Below are 16,051 nucleotides of genomic sequence, written 5' to 3' on the forward strand. Positions count from 1 at the left end.
AATGAGGTTCCTTGAAAAAAAGAATTCTGCCTCAAGACTCTAACATAGAAATCCTGCCTGAGGTTCCAGCTTGCCAAGCTGCCCCATGGACTTCGGATTTGCCAATTTCACAAACATGTAAACAAATTCCTCAAAATAACCTTAAGATTCCTTTAAAAAATGTCTTAGCATACACAAACATATTTTCTGTTGATTCTCTTTCTCTGGAGAACCTTGTCTGATACACAGGATATTTGCCAACATCTAGGGTGTGAGGTGAGCAGAGCAGCAGGTGTCAGATAAAAGGGCACAGCCGAGAATATGATGCTGTCACACACGTGCCCTAGGTGCTGGGCTGGGGCTGGAATTAGCCCATTTTACAGATGCACAAACTGACACCTGTCAGCCATTTGTCCCAAATCTCACATCTTACTGATGGTAGAGCAGAAACCTAGATCCTAGTCTTCCTTCTCCCAATGCCTTGCGCTCTTCCTGCTACATCTCAGAACCACTAATAACCAGCTGTCTCTTAGTTCCACCCTCTCTATTCAGAGCATGCCCTCGAGCCCCCTTGCACAGTGGAGCACATAGTCACAGGCACCCTCCATCAGCCACACTCCAGGGCTGGCTCTAGGTATAGCATTCACTCACCCTCTCCATGTTAATGTTATGTCAGCCCCTGTACTGAATCACAAGGATGCTAGGCCGTCTTTTACTGCATCTTTTTCTCAGTCCCTACATCCAATCGCTTCAGTTTTAGAGAATCAGCCTCCAAGCTGTCTCACAAATCTGCCCTCTTTTCGAATCTTCCCACTGGGACCATGGGCTTTCCAGGTGGTGCAGTGGTAAAGAATCTGCCTGACACTGCAGGAATTTTTACACAGGAGATGTGGGTTCGATCCCTGGATCGGGAAGATCCCCTGGAGGAGGAAATGGCAACTCACTCCAGCAGTCTTGCCTGAAAAATTCCACAGACGGAGGAGCCTGGCGGGTTACAGTCCTTGGGGTCGCAAAGAGTCAGACACGGCCGAGCAACTGAGCACGCTCACACAGACACGCAGACCACACGTGCTCACGCCCCAGGCCGCTTCTCACCCAGGAGCTGAACAGTGAAAGCAGGTTTTGAGAACAACTGAGCTCTTATGGGATGGAAGAAACCAGTGGAAGAAATTCCAGATGGTGATTTTTGTGACCAAAATCTTGGACTCCTTGGACATCTTTAAACGTCTTTGTGCCAACAATTCTCTTTCTTACTGTGAAGCAACCCAAGGCCACTTATCTACTATGTTTTAGACCCTAGGTGGGCTTGCTAGACATTTCGTAATGGGGAGCATATCTCACTCCCTGGAGAGTATTTAGGGAATCTGTAGGGGCATTTTTTGGTCACAATATTGGGATTTGAGGGAATTCGCTGCTGGAAATTAGCAGGTGGGGCATAGGACAGTGCTGCACCATAAAAAAGAAAAAAGTTCCCCATCCCACACATCTTTCAAACGTCCTGCTGGAAAAACATGTAGATAAAAAGCTTGTTCATAAAGTTCTGAGTATAATTTTGTCTCACATATAAATATCAAGGTACTTGTACACATCTTTAATATATATCCATTATATGTTGTACACAAGGAATGCAACAAGTCAAATGGAGATAGCATTTATTTGTTGTTTGTGGAAAATCACCGATGTCAACACACTCAGGAATAGCATGGGTCTCATCACACCTGCACGCCGGTCTGTACTTGTGGATATGAGGTGCACATCTGACCACTGTGTTGTGTATCTCTGCAGTCCAGCCTCAGTGTTACATTCTGAAACACTACAAACTACTTAATTGCAAGTTACTTGCCTATTTTTCCTCCTTTATGAAACAGTTATGCCAGAATGGGGGAGGGGAGGTGGTAAAATGGTGCATCTGCTATGGAAAATGGTATGGAGGGTCCTCAGAACATTCAACATAGAATTACCAGTGATTCAGCAATTCCACTTCTAGGTAGATACCGCAAAGAACTGAAAGTGGGGACTCAACCAAGTACTTGCACATCTGTGTTCACTGCAGCATGATTAACAATAGCTGAATGGTGGGAGCAACCCAGGTGCCCATCGCAGATGAATGGATGAACAAAACGTTGTCTAGAAGACATGCCACAGGATATCATTTAGCCTTTAAAAGGAAGGAAATTATGGCGCTGGCTACAACATGCATAAAACTTGAAGACTTTATGCTCGGTGAACTAAGTCAGTCACAAAAGACAAATACTGAAAGATCCACTGACATGGGGTCTGTCTGTGCGCGTGCTAAGTCACTTCAGTCGTGTCCGGCTCTTTGTGACCCCATGGACTGTAGCCCACCAGACTCCTCTGTCCGTGGGATTCTTCAGGCAAGAATATTGGAGTGGGTTGCCATGCCCTCCTCCAGGGGATGTTCCCGACCCAGGGATCAAACCCACATCTCTTACGTCTCCTGCACTGGCAAGCAGGTTCTTTGCCACTAGCGCCACCTGGGAAGCTCCATATGAAGTCACTAGAGGAGTCACATTCAGAGACAGAAAGCAGATGGTGGTTGCTGGGGGCTGGGGGGCAGAGAGAGCAGGGGGTTCCTGTTTAATGGGTACAGAGTTACAGTTTGGGGAGACAGAAAGGTCTGGAGCTGGATGATGCTGATGGCCATAGAACAATGTGAGTGCACTTAATGCCATTGAACTGGATACCTCAAAATGGTGAAAATGGTAACTTTTACACGATGTATGCTTTCCTACAACTTTTTTTAAAAAAGAGTTGTGCATTTTATTGGGGTTTTTTTGCCTGTATCAGCAGGATAGTCAAGAAGGCATTTCAAAATATTTGTTTTGAAAAGGAAACATTACATGGAAAACAAGGTGTCTAGAGTTTTATGCCCTTAGCGGTTTACAGCACATTTTATGTCGTCTGGAGACTTTCTGGCACCCCTTTGAAATCTGTGGAGACACCTAGGCATCGCTAATGAAGGGCTGGGGATTGTTGGAGCACAGTGTGGAAGACCCCAGGGGACTAAGAAAATATGTATTTGAGCTTATGAGAATTAGGGCTGAGAGAAGAGCTACTCAGTCCCTTTGAGCTGGGTGTGAGCTAGCACGTCTGGGACTACAAACATTTTATAATATATTTATGGAGCTTCTCACGCTTCATGACACAAAAGCTCTGTACATGTAGAGTTCATTAACAGAGGTAGCTATGGCAGAGTGTAAGTCGGGGCTGCCCTGGCCATGTTAGAACTGTCCGTGTGATTTAGGACAAATGTCTTAACTTCTTTGAGTCCCATTTGCCACAATCTGTAGGGCAGGAATAATATTTACCCAACTTCTTATGAATACCTCCTATTTATAGATACCTGCTATGGGTCAGGTTCTTGGCGGACGTTGCATCATGTCATCAGTAATCATTTAATCTTCACAGCTGCCCCATGAATTAACATAGGAAACCCAAGCAGATGCATTCAGTCTCCCAACCAGTTCCTCCTGGCTCATTGGAGGGCATCAATGTGGCTTCCTGTGTCTCTCTGGCTGCTTGAGTTTCCTCTGCCCAAATACAGGCTACCTGGAAGGCCCAGTGGAGCTGACACCCCAGGAGCAACCCTCAGTCAACAAGGGATGGGAGCCAGTGGACAAGCAGTCAGCACGTCACCCAGCGGCAGAACAATCCAGGGATGTTCCCCACGCAGTCTCCGGGAGGTCCCTGTAGGACCGAGTTCTGCTATTGGTTTTACTCACTCCTCACACTCACCAAGCTATGCTTCCTGGAACCAGATCCCAAGTAAACCACTTCACTCAAATACTTGTCTCAGGATCCGCTTGGGGGGTTACCCAAAGGAAGACAGCAAGGGAGATTCAGAGAGTGAAGTTCCTTGATGGAGATGCCAGTTAAAAAGCTCAGCTGAGCCCCACTCCTGAATACAAAGTCCATCTGCCTTCCACCATCCCTGAGTGTTGGGACTGAGTGAGATGAAGCCAATGAAGAAGAGACGTCAGTGCACAGTAAATGATTATCACATTTTCACCTGATCTTCATTCTAGCCCTAGGAGGTGGATCAGCAGGTTCGTTTTATGCCCACTTTACAGGAAACGGAGACTCATTGAACAAAGTGACTAGCTCTTCAATGACAAATGGCAAGGTGATTCTGTTCCTCCTGGCCTGTTTTCTCCGTTTCTCTGCCTCTCTCTGTGACCACACACTGGACTTCATCCTTCAGGCCCCTCAACCTCTGGCTTCCAGCTGGGGTCAGCCAAGAGAAGGCATGAGCAGCAAGAGAGAGAAGGGATGTGTGACCACCCCCCTCCCTGAGAGGGTATAATTTTAACAGTGGCTGCATTTCTCTGTTGGAGTCACAACTCCTTTCCAACCACTTTAATTTAAAAAAAAAAAAACTTGGATTTTCCCAGCTTTTATTAAAAATTAGGATTCTGAGAAAGAGGGAAGGAAATGGTGAAAGTTTGCTAAGACCCCAGGACCCTTTCCAGTCTGCCCTGATCCTGTATCACAGCTATAGCACTCAAACCTTTGACTTGCCCATCAGCAAAGGCTGTGGCTTCTGGCTCTTGCTGATCCCAGGGCATTTCTCATCCCTGCCCACACCTCCATCAATCTCAGCGGGAGTCTCAAACCTCCAGGATCTAATGCCTGATGATCTGAGATGGAATTGATGTAATAATAATAGGAATAAAGTGTACAATAAATGTAACTGTGCTTGAATCATCTCAAAACCACCCCCCCTCCCCAGATCTGTGGAAAAATCTTCCATGCAACAAGTCTCTGGCTCTAGAATGGTTGGGGACCACTGCTATACGTCATCTTCATTACACCCTCTTCAATGAACCCCTTTGAGGTTCATTCTTTTCCTTGCTGGGACTTTAACCCAAAGGGTTTAGCAACCCATAAGGGGTAGGGCAGGGGGAGGGCCGAGAATAAAATCCTTATGGAGCAAATACCGTTTTCCAGGCCCAAACGACCCTTTTCATTCATGACCCTCATGAGAAGGCTGCTGGTGGGTAGAATTATGACTCCCATTTCGCAGATGAACAAACTAACTTTCAGTCATACTACATGGACCAAAATCCAGGTTAGTTAGAAGTGACAGCCCATGTTCTTTTCCCTTTCCCACAAAGACCACACTGTTCTCTAGCCTGACTTGCCTTTACTGTAGATAACTGTTGGGACCACAGCCCTCCAACGTGGCCCTGGGCATGTCAGGAAACCCGGGACACCCTGCCTGTGGCTAGGGTGTAGCATCTTTGTGGCCAGTGAGCATTCCATGAATGGAAACAGCTTTCCCTTCTGTGAGGAAAGGCAGGATTTCATGTGAATGTGTGATGGCTGGCAGAGGGCCAAGAATAAGAGCAGGAAATGGAAGCCCTAGTGAGATAACTACCATGAACATTGAGGGGAGGGGGCAGGATAAACAGAGGACTTTCAATTTTGCAAAGCATTGGAGAGCTCGTTGGATTAAGGAACGACCCTTGGGGAGAACCCGGGGAATATTAGGAAAAGGGGGAGACAGCCTTGGCAGGCAGCAGAGACTCAGTACTGGTGGAGCGATTAAAGGGTGGGGTGAATGACTGGGAAACCACAGAATCATGCAAAACCCAAAAGCAGGCATCTGAAATGTGCAGAAGGAAAAAAAAAATCAATTATAAGGCAAAACATAACCAACCGGAGTTTATGCTTAGTAGCTGAAAATATTCAAAACAACATTTTGGAATGAGAAACACATGGAACAAAAAGCAACTGTCATTTGATTTAGCAGCTTGAGAAATGTGACTTCTTCCCACAAGGGTTTGGAAGAGGGACTAGTCAGAAAGACAGAATTCAGAACTCTAAATAAAGATGTGGAGCTGAATGGGTCCAGAGGGGTTGCCCAACACTTGACAATTATGAATAAAATCAGAAATACCAGATTTCACAAAGTTTATTAGAATATACAAATTTTCTTTCTCCCTACCTCTACAGCAGTCTGCAACATACCCATTATAAAATAATGTCCGGCTATTTAGCACCTATATTGCAGACACTTTACGTACATTATCCCTAATTCTCCCTACAACCCTACAAGTAATAGTATTGTCCCATTATACAGATTTGGGAACTGAGGCACAGAGTGTTTAAATAACTTGGACTAGGTCACATGAGAAGTTGCTGAGAGACTCAAGAAAGAAGAAAATCCAGATCATTTTCTCCGGGTACATTCCATTACCACATGGAGAATCCTGAAACCTAGGTTTTCTAGATGGTCCAAATCTCTGTTTGCAGAAGGAAAAATCAAGAAACAGAGAGGAGACAAACATATTTATGGAAACGGCAGCCCTAGAATTTGAGTGGAGATCTATGGGGTCTGGGAAGAGAAATCTTAAGATCACCGAGCCCAAAGCCTCTATTTGATGCCAAGGTGATCCCTCCCAGAGCTTGAAGCAGGGGCAAGAGGAAAGTTCATTTCTCACACACGGTAGTACGTCCTACTATCCATGTATTCATTCAACAAACATTTTCAAGTGGCAGCCAAGTATGTGCTATGAAAAATATGAAAATATTTTTCCGATAAGCAACTGGAAGGTGCTTGGTTTACATTTTCTTTTGATTTGATCTTTCTTTTCCATTTGAGCACATTTCCACTTCATTCTCTGCATCAGTTCCTCAAATGCTCCTCCAAAAACTGTATTCAATGAACAATCAACAGACTGCTATCTTTAGAACATTTATCATCAAACAGCAGTCCTTGGTTTTTTTCCAGTCGTGACTGTGTTTTCTGTTCTGCAACACTGGCAGCTCTGAAAGCATGCTTTTTTCTTAGCATATATGAATGGTAAAGGCCTCTTCTATTCCCTTGTCTGAGCTGAGAAGGGTAATTGAAAGGGTGCTTTGTAAAGGCTCTGAAAAGCATATGGATTTGGCTAGAGTTTTATTAGGAATCTAGAAACCTGGGAAAGGGAAATAAAACCATATTTGTTTGCCAAATCCCAAAACATTTTCCCCATTTGGTCAGATCAAGTGCCAGGTTCCTGCTACCCTAGTCATCAGTAAATTTTTTGCTGTGTAACAAATGACCCCTACAACTTAATGCCTGCAAGTAATAAACACTTATCATTTTCCCTGATCCTGTGGGTCTGCTAGGTGGTTCATGTGGGCCTCTGGCCTGGCCTGGATGGGCTAGGATGTCACATGTCTGGGACTTACCCGGGTTGAATAGGGCCTCTCTCCTCTCAGTGGGGCTGGCCTGGGCTTCTCCATATGCCAGTAGAAGGGCCCCCAACAGCAAAAGAACAAGCCCCAGTGGGCAAGCACTTTTCAAGACTCTTGTATCACATGTGATTCTGGTTCCATTGGCCAAAGCTTGTCCTGAAGCCAAGCCAGATTCAAGGGGTGGAAAACAGACTCCACTTCCTAATGGACGTATCTATAAAAATATTGCGGCCATTTTTTTTCATATTCCCTCCACTGCTGGGCGTTTTGTTGGCCGAGGTTCCTCAACTATCAGCCCTCTCAGAAACTGTTCCTTTTTTCCCGAAGAAAACCATCTCACTGAAGGATGATGCTCATTCCCAGGGGCAGCAGCCTGCTGTGGTAACTGGTTGCTGTGGGAATACAAAGGTTTGGTCTCTTGCCCACATTTGAGACCCAAAGTCTGACCAGTCGTCCCAGCTTCTCAGGTTCTTCAATGGCCAGCTGAGGCCTTTGTTGGTGTTCAGTCACTAAGTCATGTCCAACACTTTGTGACCCCATGGACTGCAGCATGCCAGGCTTCCCTGTCCTTCACTGTCTCCCAGAGTTTGCTCAGACTCACGTCCATTTAGTCAGGGATGCCATCCAACCACTTCATCCTCTGTCGAACTCCCCTCTCTGCTCAGTCCTGCGCCTTCCTTTCCACCAGAGGTGTCCCTCTTGAGCGCATCCCCCAGTAGACCTAACACAACCTAATCTCTGTGCCACTAGCTGCCCGCTGTGGACAGATGCTGCCAGGAGTAATCTGAGAAAACAGATGCCAAAATGGACTCTAGGGCTGGATCACCTGCCAGCTGGCAGGGAATGAGAGCCCAATTACCATGTTGTGGTGGTGGTTCCTTAGTCTCCAAGTTGTGTCTGGCTCTTTGCGACCCCATGGACTGTAGCCCACCAGGCTCCTCTATCCACGGGATTTTCCAGGCAAGAATACTAGAGTGGGTTACCATTTTCTTCTCCAGGGGATCTTTCAGACACAGGGATCGAACATGTGTCTCCTGCATTGGTAGGCAGATTCTTTACCACCGAGCCACCTGGGGAGTCCTTTACTGTTGATACAGAGAGCTAATTCAGCCCTATATGCGACATGGTGGTGAAACTGGTCAAACTTCCACCAGTGGTGAAATAGAATGGGATACTGGTGGAAGAAATGGTCCTAGAGTGTGTGACGTATTGGGCTTTTGCCAAAGATGGAGGAAAAAGTCATTAGGGACAATGGAATTGAATGTCTGTTATTGGAGAACAATGTATGCTTTGGGGAAAAAAAAGATAGTGAAAGACTGCAATGACTATTAGTCAATAAAGAAAACCAAGTAGAAAAATACAAGGGCCTCCTTAGCCCCTCCTTAGCCCCATATAAAGGAATTCTCATCCCCTGCAACCAGAGACTAAATTCTCAGCCAAAACATGGAAGGAGCTGGGCTCCTAATGGCCTTGTGAAGCAGAGCCACTGTCATGAGCTCAGATGCTTCCATGAAAGAGAAATCAATGTCTACCTAATTTAATATATTATTATTTGGGGTCTATTTCATATCTAGTCCAAGTTATACCCTGCTATAGGCTCAAAACCTGTGTCCCCTAAAATTCACATGTTGAAGCCAAATCGCCAGTGTGATGGTATTAGAAGGTGGGACTTCGGAGAAGTGGTTAGACCATGAGGATGAAGCCCTCAGGAATGCGACTAGTGCCCTTAAAAGAAGCCCCAGAGAGCTCCTTCCTTCCTTTTAAAGGTTTTTTAATTAACATTTTTTAAGTCAGCATCCCCAGAGACCTCCTTCCTTCTTTCCACCTTGTAAGGACACAATGAGTCTGCAACTCTGAAGCAGGGCCTTCAGTGTTAATGTTCCATCAGCACATCCCCACTGGGAGGTTCTCCAAGGCATCCCAATTTCTTTAAGAAATAAAAGGGAAACTAGAAAAGGAGACAAAAATCTGCTGATTTTATCAACAAACCACAATATGTTAACCTTATTTGAATGTTGACTCAAAAACTGTTAATAAAAAAAAAAACACTTAAAACATGTGTGAGATGACTGGATTATTTGATGAGATAAAGAAATCATTGTTAATATATTTAAGCAAGTTAACAGGCTTGTGATTATGTTAAAAACAAACCTAATATTTCAGAGATGTGCACTGAACTATTTATAAATTCAGTGATAACGATCTGAAATTTGGTACAAAATAATATTGAGGCAGATTAGGTGGAAGTATAAATAAAACAAGCTTGGCCATGATTTAATCATTGATGAGACCAGGTGATGGGTAACATGAAGATTTATCATATGAGGCTGCATGTTTTTGTGAATGTCTGAAATTTTCTACAGTGAAAGTTAAGAGAAAAACATGCAAAGGGACCTGATTTGTCGGATGGGTAGGTGGATGGATGGATGTGTGGCAGCAGGGGAATCTGTGATTCAGAGCCTTATGTTTAAATTAGGACAGGATCTCAGCTTGTGGTCGGGGGCCCAGGGAATGGGGAGGAAGTGGTGGGATGATCTGGGTTATTAAAGTACCATCCCAAGAACCAAGCAGGAATATCATCAGAAAGACCAAGCGAGAAGTTGGGGTGGGGGTGGGGGGCGGGCAACCAGCCTGGTAGACACATGGACCTAGCTGCTTATCACTGCCAAATTAATTTCCAGATCCCACCCACTGGCAGACACAGGGCACTCAATGTACTGCCAACACCATGTAGATTGATTCCAGGGCTGGGCAAGCCTGGGCTTTCCAGTGAATGGCCCCAGCGCCTAAAGCCCAGATCAGCGGGAAAAAGGCATACAGTAATACCTACGGTGACTTAACCCTCCAGAGGGAACACTGAGGCAATTTTAGGACTAAAATGTGAGTGTATAACAGAAGGGTTTGATATCCTACCTTCCCTTTCTGGAAAACATTCTGTCTCTATGTGGTCTAGACTGCCATGTTGGAACCACATGACTCCACCCCTCTGGCCACAACTGACTGATCCAAGAATGCACACCTAACCCAAGGGGAAAATATCCATAGGCTAAGCGAGGTCCATCACATTTCTCCTCAAGAATGTGAACTAGTAAATCAAGAAACCAAGTTTAAGAACTGTAAACCACATCACCAAAGAGTGGAGGCACTGGATTTAGAAGGTCATTGTCATGAACTGAATTTTTGCATCGCCCCTCTCCCCCCAAAAAGTATGTATGTTGAAACGTAATCCCTAATGTGATGGTGTTTGGAGGTGGAGTCTCTGGGAGGTAATTAGGTCATGAGGGTGGAGCCCTCATGAATGTGATTAGTGCCTGATAAGAGATACCCCAGAGAGTTCCCTAACATCTTTCTGCCATATGAGGATGTGATGATAAGTTGGCCGTCTGCAATCTGGAACCTGACCGTCCTGGGGCCCTGATCTGACTTTCATCCCCTAAAACTGTGAGAAATAAACTGTTGTTTATAAGCCACCCAGTCAGTGGCAAGTTGACATATCAGCCCCAAGAGACTAAGACAGTCATGTATTCCCACAACATGCATGCGGATTTTTGACTCCAACTTACTTGTGTGTCTTGGGGTGAGTTACTTGTTCTCCTCAAACCTCACTTCCCTTATCTATAGTGGGGAGATAATAAAAGTATAAGTATATATAAAGTATAAATGAATAAATATATAATAAAAATAAGTATAAATAAAAAATAAAGGCAACTATTTCAATTTGATTTCTCAAATACAATGAAAATACATATGAAATACATAGTAAAAGTTCAATAACTATGAGCTAGTCTGATTATTATTAGCAGTGTTACTACTATCCTTGGCTGTTGTTAACATACCCTTGGCCACACAAGAGCGAAAGAACCCAGTCACAAGAGACAACCACACTAACCTAGGCTGAGCACTGCCCAGCACTGGGTGCTGTGCTAAGTATTTGACAAGTGATAACCTACTGAAACCTCCAATGCTCACTTCACCAGCAAGGAAACGGGCACGCACTGATTTGCTGAAAGTTTAGGAGGTAGCAATGGTAGGGATGAACATCCAGCTTCCGCTTGCTGACCTATCCCCTCAACCACTCTGGGATTCTTAGGCAGATGAGGAAAAAGAGGCTCAATGGAAATCAAGAAGCCTCAAGAAATTGGAGGAGAAGGGAACCCCTGCACTGAAAGCCTGAAAGAATGGCTTGTGGCCCACAAGTCTAGTGCCCAGGTCCTCTGAGGACCCAGTACCTTTGTTTTCCAGTGAAATAACAGTTGGAGCCCTTGAATGAGCCCCCTCATTTTTTCCCCATTAAGTAAAATCTACACTTTATTCCAACTTCCTTTGTTTTTAAGTAATACCCTTTTTCTGTTCCTGGATCCCATCCAGAAGACCGCATACTTTTCGTTGTCATGTCTCCTTAGTCTCCTCTTGGCTATGATGGTCTCTCAGACTTGTACTGATTTGGATCATCTTTACAATTATGAGTACTAACCAGGTATTTGCAGAATGCCTGTCCATTGGGATCTGTCTGGTGTTCTCTTGGTTAAACTGGAGTTATGGTGGGGAGAGATCACAAGATAAAGTGCCACTTCATCACATCATATCAAGGTTACATGCTATCGATGGGATCTATGATCATTGATGTTGACCTGGATATGCTGCTTTTACTTATTATTTAGTGTTGTTCTAGGGGTTTCCCAGGTGTCCCAGTGGTAAAGAATCTGCCCACCAGTGCAGGACACACAGGAGACTCTGGTTCAATCCCTGGGTCAGGAAGATCCCCTGGAGGAGGAAATGGCAGCCCACTCCAGGATTCTTGCCTGGAGAATCCCATGGACAGAGGAGACTGGTGGCCTCAGTTCATGTGGTCACAAAGAGCCGGACAGGACTGAGCAACTGAGCACACAAACAGTGTTGTTCTAACTAAAGCTGAAATTTTTAACTACTAGCATAAATTATATAGTTCCATCTTTATATTGTACAATAGGTTTTAACCGCAATATGAGAGCATTTGACTCACATGCAGAATCAGCAGAACTGCATAACTCACACTTTGTAGCTCATGCATGCACATGTATTTACTTCTTACCAGAACAGTAGAAACGCTGCTCAAAACTGACTCAACTATTTATATTTTACTTCTTGGTACATGCACACTTGGACATTCTTCACATGTAGAATAGAACTGGAACTATGGCTTGTTCTATCTTTCCATCTTTGTCATCACTTTCAACATTAAGTGGTTGGCAAATACAGGGAAAGAGCACATGTCAGAAAGGATATGATTGGCTTTCTAGGTGGTTTGTGTTTCTTGGAATGTGACGATGTGTTTGGAAGTTCTGAGTGGAACCTAAGGCTGGCCTCTCCTGAGCCCGCCTCATCTGAGCGAAGTTTTGTGTTCTTTGTTCTGACTAAAACAACGGGAATTTTGATGTCTTTCAGCCACAGTAGAATCCTCTGTACAAATCCACTGCTTAAGTGGTGTTGGTGCCAGGAAAAACATTGTGTTGTGGGTATGACCGCTCAAATGTCTGGTTATTCTAAAGGAAGTTCATTCCGTCCCTACCCCATCTAACTCCTGCTCCTACATGGCATCCCTGTTCACCAGAATAAACCTCTGCTGCCCCGGACAGAGAGGGCTTTGACGGAGAAAGGGGGTGGTGCAACATGTAGTCAGAACAAGATGTGGTGTGGAGAATTCTCTTTTGAGAACACATCCCCTCAGGCACGAGTCACAAAATAAACAGAGACAGAGCAAAACCACTAACAAGAGAGAATTTGGAAAGCCAGAACGTTGAGGACAGGGCAAAGAGCTCTTTTAATGAGACCAGACTCAAAAATAGAAAGACTTTCTCCTTTGCCCTGCCTGTTTTTCCACCCATCACCTCCAGCCCTCCAATTTTATAAAAGCCATTTAAAAAAAAAACTATAAAATTTTCCATCTGAGGCAAAAGTTATTAAAGGAAGAGAGAAAATAACAGCAGAGAATACCAGCTGTCAAATATCTGAAGCCGACGGGTAAAACTTAGCCATCTCCAGTTTCATCTGAAGAGAAGCTGCCAGCCCCACAGCCGTCCCCGAGAATCAGCAGTGGGGAAACTATATAATTGCCCATAAAACTTGAAAAGCCAACATGGATTTTTAAAGACAAAAGAAAAGTGGATGATCCTCTTTCAATAAGGCTAAGAGTAACAAAGGCAGGCTGGTTGTGTGTAGAGAGAGAAACCACAGAAACTCCAAAATGAGAGTGCTCTGGGGCCTTATCTGGGCACGGCCACCAAGCATCTAGCGACCTTGAGCACATCCTTAGCCACTCAGCACCTCGGCCTCTCCATCTGTGTAAGGAGGATCATAAACATAGACCCTACCACAAGAGACTATCTGGAGAAGGAACCAGGAACCCACTCCAGTGTTCTTGCCTGAAGAATCCCATGGACAGAGGAGCATGGTAGACTAGAGTCCGTGGGGTCACACAGAGTCGGCCACGACTGAGTAACTAACACTTCCACTTTCACTTTCAAGAGACTACTGTGAATATTCACACACAGTGCCGTAGTGGACACACACCATAGATATCTGTTACAGTTCAGTTCAGTTCAGCCACTCAGTCGTGTCTGACTCTTTGCGACCCCATGAACCACAGCACGTCGGGCCTCCCTGCCCATCACCAACTCCTGGAGTCCACCCAAACCCATGTCCATCGAGTTAATGATACCATGCAACCATCTCATCCTCTGTCGTCCCCTTCTCCTCCTGCCCCCAATCCCTCCCAGCATCAGGGTCTTTTCCAATGAGTCAACTCTTCCCATCAGGTGGCCAAAGTACTGGAGTTTCAGCTTCAGCATCAGTCCTTCCAATGAACACCCAGGACTGATCTCCTTTAGGATGGACTGGTTGGATCTCCTTGCTGTCCAAGAGACTCTCAAGAGTCTTCTCCAACACCACAGTTCAAAAGCATCAATTCTTCGGTGCTCAGCTTTCCTTATAGTCCAACTCTCACATCCATACATGACCACTGGAAAAATCATAGCCCTGACTAGACAGACCTTTGTTGGGGAAGTAATGTCTCTGCTTTTTAATATGGTGTCTAGGTTGGTCATAACTTTTCTTCCAAGTAGTAAGTGTCTTTTAATTTCATGGCTGCAATCACCATCTGCAGTGATTTTGGAGCCCAGAAAAATAAAGTCTGTCACTGTTTCCACTGTTTCCCCATCTATCTGCCATGAAGTGATGGGACCGGATGCCGTGATCTTAGTTTTCTGAATGTTGAGCTTTAAGCCAACTTTTTCACTCTCCTCTTTCACTTTCATCAAGAGGCTCTTTAGTTCTTCTTCACTATCTGCTGTAAGGGTGGTGTCATCTGCCCCGTGTCCAAGATAAGAGAAACCCAGGTAAGACAGTAGGTACTGAGAGAGGGGATCAGAGGGCAGATAGACTGAAACTACAATCACAGACAACTGGCCAATCTGATCACAGGACCACAGTCGTGTCTAACTCAGTGAAATTAAGCCATGCCGTGTGGGGCCACCCAAGACAGTCGGGTCATGGTGGAGAGGTCTGACATAATGTGGTCCACTGGAAAAGGGAATGGCAAACCACTTCAGTGTTCTTGCCTTGAGAACCCCATGAACAGTGTGAAAAGACAAAAAGATAGGACACTGAAAGATCTGCTATAGTAAGTGTAATTATAAAAAGAATGAAATAATGCCATTTGCAGCAACATGGATGGACCTAGAGATTATCATACTGAGTGAAGTTTAAGTCAAGGACGAATATCATATGGTATCACTTATATGTGGAATCTTAAAAAATGATACAAATGAACTTATTTACAAAAATTAATTAGGCTCACAGACCTAGAAAACAAATTTATGGTTATCAAAGAGGATAGCAGGGGGAGGGATAAATTAGCAGTTTGGGATTAACAGATACACACTACTATATATAAAATCAACAACAAGGACCTACTGTATAGGACAGGAAACTATACTCAATATCTTGCAATAAACTATAATGGAAAAGAATCTGAAAAAAGAATATGTATATATCAAACCAGCCCTCAAGGAAATCAATCCTGAATATTCATTGGAAGGACTGACGCTGAAGCCGAAACTCTAATACTTTGGCCACCTGATGCAAAGAGCTGACTTGCTGGAAAAGACCCTGATGCTGGGAAAGACTGAAGGCAGGAGGAGAAGGAAGCAGCAAAGGATAAGATGGTTGGATGGCATCACCAACTCAATGGACATGAGTTTAAGCAAACTCCGGGAGATAGTGAAGGGCAGGGAAGCCTGGCGTGCTGCCTTCCATGGTGTCACAGAGTCAGACATGACTAAGTAACTGAAAATAACAAGAATATATATATATTTAAACTGAAAGTAACACATTGTAAGTCAACTATACTTCCATTTTTCAAAATGTATAATTATACCATTTTTGTGATGATTATGACATAATTATAAGTAAGGAAAACCAAAGTTATTTCCAAAGCTTATGCAGCATATGTGACCACAGGAAACCTGAAACTAAAACGAGGGTGACTCCCAGGTCCCCAAATTCCAGAATCGTGGGCATCATGAAGAGGAGGGTGTGGGGCCTCTGCTACAGCTTCTCTGGGTGCTGTGGCATGCACTCCACGTCAAGGGCACTGAATAGAAGGAAAGTGAAGGAGAGTTAGGATGGAGTGCAAGAGTTGAACTGGTCAAGCACTGCCTCTGGGCCAGGCACTGGACTGAGCTACACACACACAGTTCAGTTCAGTTCAGTAGCTCAGTCGTGTCTGACTCTTTGCGACCCCATGAACCGCAGCACGTCAGGCCTCCCTGTGCATCATCAACTCCCGGAGTTTACTCAAACTCATGCCCATCGAGTCGGTGATGCCATCCAG

This window comes from Cervus canadensis, chromosome 21 (assembly GCF_019320065.1).
Source record: "Cervus canadensis isolate Bull #8, Minnesota chromosome 21, ASM1932006v1, whole genome shotgun sequence".
Taxonomy (NCBI): domain Eukaryota; kingdom Metazoa; phylum Chordata; class Mammalia; order Artiodactyla; family Cervidae; genus Cervus; species Cervus canadensis.